Source organism: Oryctolagus cuniculus, chromosome X (assembly GCF_964237555.1).
Source record: "Oryctolagus cuniculus chromosome X, mOryCun1.1, whole genome shotgun sequence".
NCBI classification, from domain to species: Eukaryota; Metazoa; Chordata; class Mammalia; order Lagomorpha; family Leporidae; genus Oryctolagus; species Oryctolagus cuniculus.
In genome coordinates this window covers 74123664-74129001 of record NC_091453.1, presented here as the reverse complement: position 1 = coordinate 74129001, position 5338 = coordinate 74123664, and the positions used below count along the sequence as shown (strand labels likewise).

Here is a 5338-nt window from a genome sequence, read left to right as displayed (position 1 = left end):
TTGCGGCCACTTGGGGATTGAACCAGCGGATGGAAGATCTCTTGATCTCTCTCTTTCTCTCTCTCTCTGTAAAATAAATCTTAAAAAGAATTGTATCTATAAACTACATTGAATCTGTTCTCTATGTATTAATATCACATTAACATGAGAATTATGTTGTAGTAATTATCATGTATTTACTGTGACCCTGAGAATCTATTGTATCAATAAATTTCTTAATTAAATTAACAAAAAAGAAATAAAACATTACAGATATAGTTGAAGTCCACTGTGTAGCACCACACTGGAATTCTCCTCTTGTGCTAGCACCCTCTGCTTTTACTAGAAGTTTGTAAAGATGACCCTCGGGGACTCCTGTCTTTAGTTACTCATGTCCTTTGGTCATCTGCTCTCCTTGAAAGTGGGCTGGACTTAGCAGCTAGATTCTAATGAATAGAATATGACAAAAGTGATGAGCTGACACTCTCACTCACTCGAATGAAGTCTGCTGCTGTGTTGTGACATACTCAGGGGCTAGGTCCATACGGTAAGGAATCCAGGGAAGCCTCTAGCCAACAGCTTGCAGGGAACTGAGTCCTTAGTACAACAACCCACAAAGAAGGGAGGCCAGGCATATTTGTGAACTTGGAAACTGATCTTCTCTGGTAAAATCATCAAGTGAGAATGTGTCCCTGCCTGACACCTTGATTGCAGCCCTGTGAGAAACCCTGAAGCAGAAAATTCAGCTAAACTTTGGATTTCTGAAAATATATGTCTTAAGCATCAGAGTTGCGGTATAATTTGTTAATATGTTATGCAACATGATAACTAATATACCTTCCAAGAGGTAACCACTAACCTACATGTGCTGTTTACCTTTCCCATACATGTCTTTATTAATACAATCATGTGCTGCAAAATAACTGCTTGTTTAATGATGGACTGTATACCCAAGAGTGGTCTCCTAAGACTATATTGTCGTGGGGTAAGCGCTGTGATACAGCAGGGTAATCCAGTGCTTGTGATTCCTGCGTCTCATATCAGAGTGCCAGTTTTTGTCTCAACCTCTGCTTCTCATCCAGCTTCCTGTTAATGCACCCTAGGAGGCAGTAGATGATGGCTCAAATTCTTGGACCACTGCCAAATGGGAGTCCTGGATGGGATTCCAGAATCCTGGCTTTGGTCTGGCCCAGCCCTGGCCGTTATGGACCTCTGGGGGCTGAACAAGCAGATGGCTCTCTGTCTATCTCTCTCTGTGTGTCTGATTTTCAACTGAAAAAAAGTAAATTAAGAAAAATGTTGCTTTTTCAGGACAGGCATTTGGCCTATCAGTCAAGATGTTGCTTGGGATGCCTGCGTACTATGTTGGAGTACCTGGGTCAAGTCCTTGCTCCCCTGCTTCTGATCCAGCTTCCTGCTAATGCACATTCTGGGAACAGCAGTGATGACTACAGCCCTTAGGTCTCTACCACTTACATGGGAGACCCAGATGGATTTCCCGTTCCTGACTTCAGTGTGACCCAGTGCTGGCTATCACAGGCATTTGGCAAGTGAACAAGTAGATGGAAGATTTCTCTCTCTCTCTCTCTCTCTCTCTCTCTGCCTTTCAAATATAGTGAAAATAAATAAAAGTTTTATAAAAGGATTATATTTGTAGTTGTTATCTTAGTTTGTGTCGATACTCTATAATGTATGTGCTTTTCAAATAAAATAAAGAGACCACCTAGTGACACAGTTTTCAGAAAATATCCCCATGTTAAGTAGTGCATGACTGTATATGTGTATATATATATATATGTATGTGTGTATATATACACACATGCATTTATATACATCATTCTCTTGCATGTAAATATACAAATGGTATTGAATGTACTTAAAATCCATATAAATGCTATTATAATGTTTGTTTCTTTCTAGAGCTAGCTCTTTTCTTATTCACTTTACCACTGCCACAACTCAATCTTTGCCATTCCAAGGGGTTTTTCTCTGTCTCAGACCCTGTGAATGCTAATCTCTTCCTCAGTCCAACTCTTGGTGTTCTGTTCAGTTTCCCTACAAGTCCCAAGCCAGTGAGTTAAGCCGGGTCCTGCCTTAGATGAGGCTCAGCTTCTTTCCATATTGCCCTCTAAAACAAAGTGTGCACCCAGGCTCTTCAACATTACATGAGACTCTAAGCATACCTGGATCATCACTTTAGTTTCCTTTGATAACAGTGCTTGTTAGAGAAGTGTACATTTTAAAATTTAAAGTATATAGGAATTATCTGTAGACATTGTTAAAATGTCTCACTAGGTCACTAGGTCCACAAGGGCCCAAGATTTTGCATTTCTACAACACTTCCAGGTGTTGCTATGCTGTTGATACATGAACCACATATTTGTTAGCAAGGTTCCAGAGGCTAGACACCTCTCTCTCTTTTAAGAAATTGTTTCAACTTCATGATTTAAAATGAACAGCAATAAAGTGACTTAAAATTGGCTTACACAATGATGGAATGTGACAGCTTTCAAAGAAGGTAAGATGGGCCAAAATAAACAATAAAAGGAAACATTTTACCCAATTTTATTTACCTAAAGCAAGTCAAAGGAAGGAAATAATAAATATTAGAATGGAAACTAAAGGAATAGATAATAGAAAACCAATAGAGAAAATCGGTGAAAACAAAAGCTATGTTGCTATTACAGACTAGCAAAATTCTCAAACCTTTATCTTGATTGACCAAGAAAAGATGAGAGGAGAGAGAATCAGAAATGAAAGAGGTACCAAGTGGTGAGTAGCTGCAGAGGCCCGCAGGGTTGGACTCTGCCTACCTTGCCCACAAGCTGTAAACTCTCCATGCTTCCCTGCCCTTCAATTCTGCTATGTTTACTGCCCCCACCATAGCCTAAGCTGACACTGTACTGATTGAACTGCCTGTCAAGGGCCAGGACTTAATTCTGTACCTGTGAAGGCTTTGTGTTGTGTACATTTCATAGTCTTCAAAGTGGATGATTTCTTGGCCAGTGAGGCAAAGGAAACCAAAGTGTTTGGTGCTCAGTCCTTGAAGGAGATGGTTTCCAAGCTGAAGAAGCCTTGGCAGATCATCCTTCCCATGGAGGCAGGTCAAGCTTTGCCGATTGCATTGAAAAACTGGCACTACTGTTGGATAACGGTGACATCATTCAGGGAGGAAATTATGAATATAGGGATATTACAAGACAAAGTCAAGACCAAGGGAATCTTGTTTGTGGGAAATGGGGAGGAAAGGGTCTGGTATGGTCCATCACTCATGCCAAGAGGGAACAAAGAAACTTGACTCCACATCAAGGTCATCCTCCGAGGCATTATTACAGAAAGTAGGAGCAAGAGAATCCTGCTGTGACTGTGTGACAGAGGAGGGTGCACAATTAGATAGACTACAGAGATATGCAGCTAATTTGTGAGGTGTATCACTTGATGAAAGATGTTCTGGGCCCAGAGCATGATGAGATGGCACAGGTATTTGAGGAATAGGATAAAAAAAGAGCTAGTCTTGTTCTTGATTGAAATCACAGCCAATATTCTCAAGTTCCAAGACACTATGGAGAACAGCTGCCGCCAAAGATCAGTACAGGTGGAAGGGCACCAGGAAGTGGATTGCCATCTCAGTCCCAGAGTACAGCATTCTGGTCAGCCTCATCAGAGGCTGTCTTTGCTGAATGTTTATCATCTCTGAAAAATGGAACAATTGAAGCTAGAAAGAACTGAAAGGTCCTCCCCAAAGAAACAGTTTGAAGATGATAAGGAATTGCTCCTGGAGGACATTCAAAAGGCCCTCTGTGCTTCAATGATCATCTCTTATGTTCTAGGCTTTATACTGTTAAGACAGGCAGCCACTGAATTTTTCTGGACCCTAAATTATCGTGGTGTTGACCTGATGTGGAAGTACATCACCAGAAGCGTATTGCCCAGGGAGGGTACTGTGGTGCAGAGGGTTAAGCAGTCACTCCTGCATCCCAAGTCAGGGTGCTATGCTTCTGATCCAGCTTCCTGCTAATGTGGCTGCGATACAGCAGATGATGGCCCCAGTACTTAGATTCCTACAACCCACGTGGGAGACCCAGATGGAGTTCCTGGCTCCTGGCTACAACCTGGACTATTCCTAGCTGTTGCAGGAATTTGGGGAGGGAACCAGATGACAGATGATCTCTATCTCTCTGTCACACTGCCCTTCAAATAAATAAATCTGAAAAACAAAAGTGTATTCCTGGGAGAGAAAAGATGCATTTGATCGAAACCCAAAACTTTATAATCTATTACTAGATTCTTTAAGAGTCAGCTGTTGAAAACTGCCAGGACTTCTGGCAGCAGGCAGTGAGCACGGTGTCTGGGCAGGCATTCTCATGCTCTGTTTCACCACAGCCATCTCCTCCTTCGATGGATACGGACATATCATGCTGCTAGCCAACCGCATCCAGGCTCAGCAGGGTTATTTTGCAGCTCACACTTATGACATCTTAGCCAAATGAGGACAGTATATCCACACTAAGTGGACAGGCCATGATGGTAGTATGTCATCCTCTTCATATAATGCCTAATCAGACTATTATGATAGCCTCACAATTTTATAGACCAGGATATTCCATATGCTGCACAACACACCTTCAAGGTCCTTTGCTGTTTTCTGCTGAGATCTTTTAAAATAAAGTGTTGTAAGAGATGTAAGAGACTCCTGAAAAAGTCAGAGTGTGTAAAATAGCTCTTTGAAAGCCATCATGCCCTCTGTTCTTGCCTCTTGAGACAGCCCAGGAACTGATCCTGTATGTGACAGCCAACCAACTCCATGAAACAGTCTGTTGCCACCTGTGCCCTGTTGACCAGTAAGGCAGTCAGAATTTGCCTGATAGACAGCAACTCTTAGAATATAGAAGAGAAAGGGGTCCAGGGGATTTGATCAAACTGGAACCTTTATATCATGCAGATGATTCCTTTTCCCCTCCATTGAGTAACAGTTACTTTACTAAGAGAGAGAGAGAGAGAGAGAGAGAATGGGAACATCACGACCAACTGTACAGCAATAACATGAGAAATTGTATGCTAATAAAAGTTGAAATCACCCAAGTAGGAAAAAAGTATTAATTGACCCAAAGGCAACTCACTTTAAAAAAAATATTTATTTAATTACTTGAAAGGCAGAGTGAGAGAGAGAGGGAGATACAGAAACAGACAGATCCATCCACTGGCTCATTCCCTAAATGGCCTCAATGCAGAGGGCTGGGAGGCCAAGGCAAGGAGCCCTGAATGCTATCTGGGTCTCCCACATCCAGGGAAGGGGCCCAAGTACTTGGGCCTTCCTCCATCTTCTTGCATTTTCAGGGAGCCAGATTGGAAGTGGAGT

General features: G+C 42.0%; 1 pseudogene; it reads left to right on the top strand.

Moving 5' to 3' along the window:
• Nucleotides 1-2843: 2843 nt before the first annotated feature.
• LOC108178695 (6-phosphogluconate dehydrogenase, decarboxylating-like) lies at nt 2844-4538 on the top strand (annotated as a pseudogene).
• The last annotated feature ends 800 nt before the right edge of the window (nt 4539-5338 follow it).